Source organism: Nerophis lumbriciformis, linkage group LG01, assembly GCF_033978685.3.
Source record: "Nerophis lumbriciformis linkage group LG01, RoL_Nlum_v2.1, whole genome shotgun sequence".
Taxonomy (NCBI): Eukaryota; Metazoa; Chordata; class Actinopteri; order Syngnathiformes; family Syngnathidae; genus Nerophis; species Nerophis lumbriciformis.
The window spans coordinates 40,126,379-40,137,643 of NC_084548.2; the positions used below are offsets into that span (position 1 = coordinate 40,126,379).

The window sequence follows — 11,265 nt, forward strand, 5'->3', positions numbered from 1 at the left end:
CACCTACCTAGGTTCCATTCTAGAGGCTAATCTTTCCTGTGATAAAATGGCAACCAAGGTAATCAAAAAGGTCAACCAACGAACGAGATTTCTCTATAGAATCTCCTCTCTGGTCAACAAAAGCACCATGAGGATTCTAGCGGGAACTCTCGTTCAACCCTTTTTCGATTACGCATGCACCTCCTGGTACCCTAGCACCTCCAAAACCCTCAAATATAAACTCCAAACATCCCAGAACAAGCTAGTCAGATTACTTTTAGACCTCCACCTCAGATCACACCTCACTCCTACCCACTTCTCCAAAGTGGGCTGGCTCAGGGTGGAGGACAGAGTAAAACAACTTGCACTGAGCCTAGTCTATAAAATCCGCTACACCTCCCTGATACCTAAGTACATGTCAAACTACTTCCTTAACGTAAATGACCGCCATAACCACAACACCAGGGGGAGCTCCACTAACCAAGTTAAACCCAGATTACGATCTAACAAAGGTCTTAACTCAATTCTCTTTTTATGCCACATCAATGTGGAATGCGCTCCAACAGGTGTAAAAGAAAGGGCATCTCTATCCTCCTTCAAAACCGCAATAAAAGTACACCTCCAGGCAACATCAACCCTAAACTAACACCCTCCCCGGATTGTAAATAATCAAATGTAGATACTTTTTCTTATGCTTTCTGATCTCTCTCTCTCTCTCTGTCCACTACTTGCTGTACATATCCTACCAAGTCAGACCTACACTGTTTCAATGTCCAGTTCTCTGTTCTCAATTGTTGATGACTGTTGACTGATAACAACCAAACCTAACCCCCCCTCCACATCCCACACCCCGGATTGTAAATAATGTAAATAATTCAATGTATATACTCTGGTGATTATCTTGTGTGATGACTGTATTATGATGATAGTATATATCTGATAGTATATATTTGCATCATGAATCAATTTAATTGGACCCCGACAAGTTGAAAAACGTATTCGGGTGTTACCATTTGGTGGTCAATTGTACAGAATATGTACTTCACTGTGCAATCTACTAATAAAAGTTTCAATCAATCAAAAAAAAATAAGTTGAATGGCTTTGTAAAAACATTGAGTTTTTCAAGTTGATTGTGTTTTCATGGTGTTTTTGAAACTGCACCAATTTTTTTCCTCAGAGTTTTCAATTTACATCAAATGTTTTGCTAAGAGGATTATTTGTAGCATGCACATTTTCAGAAAGTACTTGTTCTATTTTTGGCCAAAGTAAGACAAAGAACATAATCTGAAGTTGTCTTTATTTTGAAGTTATTATGCCATTATTTTACCAGTCTGGTAGATTTTCCTTCATGCGTCCCTTGAGCTAAAATGAGTTTGAAACCCCTGCCGTAGGAGGATACAATAGCTAACCGCTAACAGCAAGCTAGCACTCCTGAATAAAAACAAATGCCATGGGTGGAGCTACATAGACATCGGCTGTAACCAAGTACAAGAGTCAAATATAATGACAACGATAATTTTTACCAAACTCAAAATCGTTTCTTTTTTATTGTTTATATACTCAGGAAATATGTGCCTGGACACAGGGGAACTTTAAGTATGACCAATGTATGACTCTGTAACTACTTGGTGTTGGATTGATACCAAAATTTGTTGTATCATCCAAAACTTATGTAAAGTATCCAAACAACAGTGCTTATTGCATTTCAACAGAAGTGTAGGTAGAACATGTTAAAACAGAAAGTGAGCAGATATTAACAGTAAATTAACAAGTAGATTAATAATCAATGTTCTAAAGCTTGTATCTCATGAATTTGACAAAATAATAGAATGGGAAATGTTAAAATATGATACTGCATACGTCAGCAGCCAAATAGGAGCCTTTGTTTGCGTTAAAAAAATCCTTATTTTAACAAAAGAAGTTTCCCATTTCTTTTTAAAGGGGTCATTTTACAATGTTTACCTACTTTTAAAATACTTCCTTAAGGTCTACATAACATGTAATGGTGGCCTATGGGTCAAAATGTTGCATACATAAACTTTGTTTTACAGACCATCTCTAAGCCGCTTTGTTTCAGAATGCGCCATTTTGTCTAAAATTACGTGGCGATGGCCTCCTCCAGGCCAAGCCCCCTTTGACTGGGTCCCCACCCTGTCATCTACGCTATAGTTTTTAACGCTTCCATATTGAGTTTACTGACAAACATACTGTAAGAACTATACACTACTTTACATTAGAAGTGACAACAACAGAAGATGCATGTGCATTGGCAGACTGGCTCATTCCCCACCAAAAGAAAATAGAGAAAATTAGGCAACTTACTGACTACACCTTTGGACTACTGCTGAATGAAAATGGCGGAGTCATATGAAGCTCCTCAGGTAAGCCTCTACCATATATTGAGAAATACGCTGACATAACGAAGGCAAAGTACGTCACTAAAGTCTCCAATTCTAAATGTCTCGTTTGGAGCAAATTTGGAAGAAGGCAAGATTGTTTTAAAAAGATCTCCGCCATGCCTCATTGGTTTGATTTCAAATTTTCGGGACTTATGGGCATCCCAAATGCACAAAAACAGCTACCAATAGGTAAGAAAAGTTGGTTTTGCATAAAACAGTCCCTTAACTTACCGGTTTGGACACCGTTTAAGCACCAGCACCATTTCAAAAAGTACCAATGTTGTACTAGTAAAGGTTCCGATGTAAACTATACCCATCCCTATACATAAAAAAAATATATGTATCTGAAAGTTGGTTGTATACACTTGTCAAAATAACACTTTCTTAGGATAGTAGATATTACGAAACTCTCCCAATCAGAAACATTTACAATTATTTACAGACTTCCTAAATAGTGTCAACTTTCCCAGAAATCCATTATTAAACCTGGACAGAAAATTTAAGGAGAGCTCAATAGCATATTTTCCTCAACAAGAAACATAAAAGTAACAGCATATGATACCCTATAGAGCATTACAGTCGTGGTCAAAAGTTGACATACACTTGTAAAGAACATAATGTCATGGCTGTCTTGAGTTTCCAATAATTTCTACAACTCTTATTTTTTTGTGATAGACTGCTTGGAGGACATAGTACTTATTTGTCGCAAAAAACATTCATGAAGTTTAGTGCTTTTATTAATTTATTATGGGTCTACTGAAAATGTGACCAAATCTGCTGGGTCAAAAGTATACATACAGCAATGTTAATATTTGGTTACATGTCCCTTTGCAAGTTTCACTGCAATAAGGCGCTTTTGGTAGCCATCTACAAGCTTCTGGTTGAAATTTTGACCACTCCCCTTGACAAAATTGGTGCAGTTCAGCTAAATTTGTTGGTTTTCTGACATGGACTTGTTTCTTCAGCAATGTCCACATGTTCTCAATGGGGTTTAAGTCAGGACTTTGGGAAGGCCATTCTATAACCTTAATTCTAGCCAGACTTAGCCATTCCTTTATCACTTTTAACGTGTGTTTGGGGTCATTGTCCTGTTGGAACACCCAACTGCGCCCAAGACCCAACCTCCAGGCTGATGATTTTAGGTTGTCCTGAAGAATTTGGAAGTAATCCTCCTTTTTTATTGTCCCATTTACTCTTTGTAAAGCACCAGTTCCATTGGCAGAAAAACAGGCCCAGAGCATAATACTACCACCACCATGCTTGACGGTAGGAAAGGTGTTCCTGGGATTAAAGGCCTCACATTTTCTCCTCCAAACATATTGCTGGGTATTGTGGCCAAACAGCTCAATTTTTGTTTCATCTGACCACAGAACTTTCATCCAGAAGGTCGTATCTTTGTCCATGTGATGTCAACAGATTTAGCTTAACTGCACCAATTTTGTTAAGAGGAGTTGTCAACAATTCAACCAGAAGCTTGCCAGAAGCCTGCGGATGGCTACCAAAAGCGCCTTATTGCAGTGAAACTTGCCAAGGGACATGTAACCAAATATTAACATTAATGTATGTATACTTTTGACCCAGCAGATTTGGTTACATTTTCAGTAGTCCCATAATAAATTCATAAAAGAACCAAACTTCATGAATGTTTTTTGTGACAAACAAGTATGTGCTCCAATAACTCTATCACAAAAAATAAATGTTGTAGAAATTATTGGAAACTCAAGACAGCCATGACATTATGTTCTTTACAAGTGTATGTAAACTTTTGACAATGACTGTACATATTCCACTTTCTGTGGCCAAATGTTTGGACACACCTTCTCCTCATTCAATGTATTTTCTTTACTTTCATGACTATTTACATTGTAGATTGTCAAGGCATCAAAACTATGAATAACACGTGGAGTTATGTACTTAACAAAAAGAGGTGAAATAACTGAAAACATGTTTTATATTCTAGTTTCTTCAAAATAGCCACCCGTTGCTCTGATGACTGCTTTGCACACTCTTGGCATTCTCTTGATGAGCTTCAGGCACACCTAGGGCTGGGCGATATATCGATATACGCGATATATCGCGGGTTTGTCTCTGTGCGATACAGAAAATGACTATATCGTGATATTCGAGTATACGTTCTCAAGCAGTTGCTTTTAGCTGCTGGCATTACACTACAGGCTCTTCCCACTCTGTCTTGTCTCTCCTTTTCACAGACAGCAAGCGCACCTTCTTACACACATCACAAACTGTCACGTCATATACGTATACGCCCTCGTGGAGCAGAGAGGTAGCAGCATGGGTAACGTTAGCTGTGATACTAGCGTAGCAGTGCGAGGTAATACAAGAGAGAGAGAGAAGGTGCGAATCTGGTAACAAATGAAGGAAGAATTAATTCCCAAGAAAAACAGCAGGGGGTCCATCGTCTGGCGGTGGTTTGGCTTCTAGTGGGAATATGTCGAACAGACAACCGTAATTTGTCAAGTGTGGGGCAAAAGCGTTTCTACAAAAAGTAGCATTACTGCTAATATGTAGCATCATTTGAAAAGTCACCAGCTAGAGAATGAAGAGTGCTTATTCCGCATGTCAACATCTCCATTCGGTGCCACACCATTAAAATGACGAGGCAAACATTCCCAGATCAACACCATATGAAAAAAAGAGTCAACAAAAGGAGATAATGTCCGCAGGAACCTACCACATAGCGAAGGACGAACACTTATTTGATTTCCTATTATGCAGTTCATTTTTATTTGACACTTATTGAAATATCTTGTGTGACATCATGCACAAAAGTGCACTTTATTTGTTTTTAACTATTGTAGTGGTGTTCTGTACAAAAAGTGCACTTTAATTCAGTGTTGTTTTGATAAGTCATCTTAGTGACATCATGAATAAAAGTGCACTAATAGCTTGTTTTAAAATGTCTCTGACAATCTTGCACTTTCTGTTTTGGAAATGACATGAATGGTTGTGCCACTGCTTAATAATTGTTTAATAAATACAGTTTTGGTAAATTTACTTTAGTTGTGATTTCCCTCTCTGCATGAAAGTTTAAAATTAGCATATATGAATGCAGTATGAACAAGAATGTTTTAATGTAGACACATAGAATCATCATACTGGTGTGATTATATACATCAAGTGTTAAAACAAGGCTAAGGCACTGTTTTTGTTAAGTACATAACTCCACATGTGTTCAGTCATAGTTGTGATGCCTTCAGTGACCATCTACAATGTAAATAGTCATGAAAATAAAGAAAAAGCATTGCATGAAAAGGTGTGTCCAAACTTTTGGCCATATATATATATATATATATATATATATATATATATATATATATACACATATATTATATATATATATGTGTATATGTGTGTGTGCATATATATATATATATATATATATATATATATATATATATATATATATATATATATATATATATATATCTATCTTAATACACTTGCAGTATAAAATGTCCACTACATGTAAATTTGAATACCTGCAAGAAGGAAATATTCACACAGCAAAATCTCTGTCTCTTCAGATGTATATCAATTTAATGGAGTTCAAACCCAATTCACGAAAACAAACAAAGAAAACCATAAAACACAAAAAGACACATGGCCTATGCAATACCAGACCTAATTTCCAAAAGCCTTAACATCCAATGTGCTTATGTATCCAAAAAATCCTGCTGGATTCATGTATGCCTTTGTTCTTTAATGTAAATAATACAAGCATTAAAATAAGGTTTGCCTATAGACCTAGATTTATTCAGAATTAGCACTACACCTCACCTCAGGCTGTTACCACACTCAGCAGACAAGCAGCATCTGAGCATCAAAGTAAGCTCTCCACAATGTGGCCTAGATTCAGATCCTTTTCTTAATTCACGGAGAGCAATAGAGACCATAATACACACACCAGCACATCACAATTTCTAAATGTTTATTTGCAGTTTTATTACATTATATTTAATGGAACAATACCATAATATGTAAATTAAAAAGAAACAGCGTGGAGTTGAAATATAATTCAGAGAAAAAGAGTGCTTATTGGCCTGGAGACAGGACATGATAAGTTACTGTGTTTACAACAATATAAAAAGTCCTCTGATAATACTGAACCATGTAATGAAACAGGACTAATAAGTGGAGCTCAGAGCAGCACATTTCCCAATATTTTACACTGTGAAATCCCACCAGTACAAAAGGTAATGAGTTCAGGAAATAGTTATTGCTGCACTGCACTTTTAAAGAATTACAATATGCATTCTAAGAATGCTTTATCTATTTACTGTTTCAGTCATGCTGCCCGCTAAACATATAAAATGCATACATGTGCACTTGTTTGAAGGAAAACAAACTTCAAGTAGGCCATGCTAAGTATTGCATGCACATCTGTGTTATTGTTAGCAAAGCCAAATGACAGCATCTGCTATCTGAAATACTGTTGTGGGATCACGGTAGTTTCTGTCCTACAAATGAATCTCTCTGACAGGTGGCAAGCAAGTATAGTCACATTCACAAAGGAGACATTTTATTTAAGTTTGATTTAATGCATGTTGCATCTAGTCGCAAGGATTCACAATATTTGTCATTGAACAATCCCTTTACTCCGAGTATGTTATTCACACGTGCAACTGTTTTTAACCCTAAGTGAATACATTTAGCACAGTATTTTTAACAATATAGCAAATCATAATTGTTAATCTGTGTTTATAAAACAAAGCCAGGATCAAAACTCATACATGGGTCGTTATAAAAAAATATGGATCATCATCATATCATGACAACACCTCTGTTATGAAGCCATTAAAACATGCAAACAGTGTAGCCTGAAAGGCCCCAAGGGGGAAACTTGAGATTATATGAATATATAAACTTCACTGTATGCTTATTAAACACTCATTTCAAAGGACAGGCCTATTTTTAATGTATGGCAAACACAGTACGGTGACAGATTTGCTCGTGGCTGATTTCACTGAGGCCTGTTTGGGTGGGGGTGGGAATGAAGCAAATCCGTTCACCACAGAAGCATTTTTGCTGTATGTTGTCCAAAGGTAGTTAAAATTGAAAACTATCAAAAATAATTAGATCTCTGAAGCACACTGGCGCTTAGGGCCAATTGAATTGACGTAGCACAAGCAGCAGCCTCTCCACGGAGCCTGAGCTGAATAACAAACATCCACAAGACAAGCATGCATGTCCACACTCTTCAACAAAGTAATCAAAACATGTGGTGCAAAAAAAATGTTTTTATGCTATTAAATGCTATGAAACCTTCAGTTACAGAAGTTGAGGAAAGCATGTTTTTTTCTGATAACACAGTAGGCTAACGTTTTTTTGCAGCCTGGCAAAAGCCTGGACAATCTGAAAATCCCTTTAGCTTTAATCTGAAAACTGGCTGTGCTTATGATCCATCGTGTTAACTATTTTAGAGCTCCCCCAGCTAACTAACTGGTACAGACTCAAATGGTGAACTTTGCTTAAGACAGGGATCCAACAATAAATGAGACAAATGTATATTATTTAGGACACAATGGGACACTCCTGCTATGTGTTAACAGTAAATAGTATAACTACTTGTTGGGAACAACTAATCATGCGTTTGTATTAAAACTATTACAACAATACGATGGAACAATCAAAATGAATATGTAATTTGCTGACTTTTGTTACAAATTCTGCAATCTGGTTACAATCTAGCTAGCTAAACGGTGAGAGAATAATAGCGTTGGGCCCGTATCGGTTCAATTCGTCTGTGTATGCAGGGCCTTTGTGAACGAAAGAAATAATAATAATAAACTATTTATTACAGGCTTTAAATATTCACAATATAGGTCCGTTTTTCATTAAGGGCGAACATTTAGACGAGCACAGGCGCGGCTACGGGTTGCTATGTTCCGTAGATGCTAGCAGACATGCACCTGTTTTATTCTAGGGCGGAAAGGCAGCAAGCCTCTGTTGGGGGGAACTAAACCTCACATCTGCCCAGCTCTCCCTTCACACAAACTCATCAAACCCATACTTTACTTGGGGGGAAAAAAACATCAAACATGTCAAAGTTAGCTTCACTCTAAAAAGATGAACAAGTGAACTAAGCGGGGATTGCCTCGCCTGTGTTGCTAACGCCGAGAGAAACGATGACTAATGTCAGTTTTTTTGGCCTTTCCTGACAGACAACATGAGCATGTGTTAATTACAATCAAGAGTCAAATTCGCATAAAGTACAACGACAGCGGTGTTATTGGTGTTACATCCAGAAGAACAACGGAAGCCAACCTGCACACTGACCTTGTTAGCGAGCTAACGTTAGCTAGCTCCTCCTCGAGCCACAAAGCGCCTCCGAAGCTTCCAATTTGCCATCAAACGTTTTCTTTTCTCACGACAAAGAAAAAAACCCTAATTGATTTGTTGCGGTTAGAAGGGACGCTGAGCTCAACGATGTCCGACCGCTTGGGTTCATATAGAGCTGCTCCGCTGCTCCGTATCGTGATGAGGTCGAAGACTACGCCGCTCCACTGACTGCCTCCTTCCTCCTCGCTGGCGAGTGTGCAGCTTGAGAGACCAGCGAGCAGGCGGGACTCCTCCCTCTGTGGAGGTATAGCTTCATCCAGGTGTAAGTGCGGCTTGACTCACTCTTTCCCAAACCTTCTCTTTGCAAAAACATCCATGCTAATAAGTGCCATAGGCGTCGATCTACATTTCTGCCAGTGGGTGCCCGGTGTGTGTGCATTAGTGTTGTCACGATACCAATATTTTGGTACCGATATCGGTACCAAAAGTATTTCGGTACTTTTCTACGGAGCCCCTAAAGGGACATGGAGGGGAAAAAATGTTTTGCAAGAAGAATAAGTGATTATTACATTTTAACAGAATCAGAATCAGAAATACTTTATTAAGATTTTCAGCACAATCCCATTCAAGAGCAGACAAACATTACAGGGAGACCGAACAGGATTGCTGACGGGTCTGCCAAAAAAGGTGAGAAACAGGTCTACGCTAGGGCGGGGGGTTAGAAAAAAAAAAAAAAACAGTCTAAGCCTGGGCCTCCGGAGAGGGGTCCAGACTGAGGCCAAGGGAGAGAAAAACAACTCATAGCCATAGCACACATAAGCATGTGTGTAAAGAGGGAAACATCAAAGAACACAAAGGACATTAAAGACATTAAAAGAGCAGAGCTGATGCAACCAGCCATTTCAACATACAGCTACAAAAGTAAAAACAACATCAACAACAACAACAACAACAAAAAACATACACTGTGGTGGCCTCTGCGGTATTCCACGCCATTGTCTGCTGGGGTGGGGAAAGCTTGGCCAGAGTGTAGATAGAACATGTTGAAACAGAAAGTAAGCAGATATTAACAGTAATTGAACAAGTAGATTAATAATTCATCTTCTACCACTTGTCCTTAATAATTTTGACAAAATAATAGAATGGTAAATGGCACAATATGTTACTGCATATGTCAGCAGCTTAATTAGGAGCCGTTGTTTGTTTATTTACTACTAAAAGACAAGTTGTCTTGTATGTTTTCTATTTTATTTAAGGGCAAAATGGCAATAAGAAACATATGTTTAATGCACAGTAAGATTTGTTTGTTAAAATAAAGCCAATTATGACGTTTTTTGTGGTCCCCTTTATTTAGAACAGTACGGAGCCCCTAAAAGGACATGGAGGGGAAAAAATGTTTTCCAACAAGAATAAGTGATTATTACATTTGAACAGAATCAGAAATACTTTATTAATCCCTGAGGGGAAATTAAGATTTTCAGCACAATCCCATTCAAGATCAGACAAACATTACAGGGAGACAGAACAGGATCGCTGACGGGTCTGCCAAATTCCGGCGGCCCTTACAAAAAAGGTGAGAAACAGGTAAACGCTAGGGCGGGGGGTTGGAAAAAAAAAATCAGTCTAAGCCTGGGCCTCTGGAGAGGGGGTCCAGACTGAGGCCAAGGAAAAAAACAAACAAACTCATAGCCATAGCACACATAAGCATGTGTGTAAGAGGGAAACATCAAAGAACACAAAGGACATTAAAGACATTAAAAGAGCAGAGCAATTGCAACCAGCCATTTCAACATACAGCTACAAAAGTAAAAACAACAACAAAAAACATACACTGTGGTGGCCTCTGCGGTGTTCCACGCCATCGTCTGCTGGGGTGGGGAAAGCAGGGCCAGAGTGTAGATAGAACATGTTGAAACAGAAAGTAAGCAGATATTAACAGTAAATGAACAAGTAAATTAGTAATTCATCTTCTACCACTTGTCCTTAATAATCTTGACAAAATAATAGAATGATAAATGGCCCAATATGTTACTGCATATGTCAGCAGCTAAATTAGGAGCCGTTGTTTGTTTATTTACTACTAAAAGACAAGTTGTCTTGTATGTTTTCTATTTTATTCAAGGGCAAAATGGCAATAAGAAACATATGTTTAATGCACAGTAAGATTTTTTGTTGAAATAAAGCCAATTATGACGTTTTTTGTGGTCCCCTTTATTTAGAACAGTACGGAGCCCCTAAAAGGACATGGAGGGGAAAAAATGTTTTGCAAGAAGAATAAGTGGTTATTACATTTGAACAGAATCACAATCAGAATCAGAAATACTTTATTAATCCCTGAGGGGAAATTAAGATTTTCAGCACAATCCCATTCAAGAGCAGACAAACATTACAGGGAGACAGAACAGGATCGCTGACGGATCTGCCAACTTCCGGCGGCCCTTATAAAAAAGGTGAGAAACAGGTAAACGCTAGGGCGGGGGGTTAGAAAAAAAAAAATCAATCTAAGCCTGGGACTCCGGAGAGGGGTCCAGACTGAGGCCAAGGGAGAAAAAAAACAACTCATAACCATAGCACACATAAGCATGT

General features: G+C 38.1%; 1 protein-coding gene across 1 annotated transcript in view; it reads right to left on the reverse strand.

Moving 5' to 3' along the window:
• LOC133619908 (dystroglycan 1-like) overlaps positions 1–8,819 on the reverse strand; it is a 33,387-nt gene extending 24,568 nt beyond the window's left edge. The window contains exon 1 of the mRNA XM_061981154.1: positions 8,677–8,819. The gene's annotated coding sequence lies outside the window, so the exon portion shown is untranslated. The remainder of the gene's footprint in view (positions 1–8,676) is intronic.
• Positions 8,820–11,265: the final 2,446 nt, after the last annotated feature.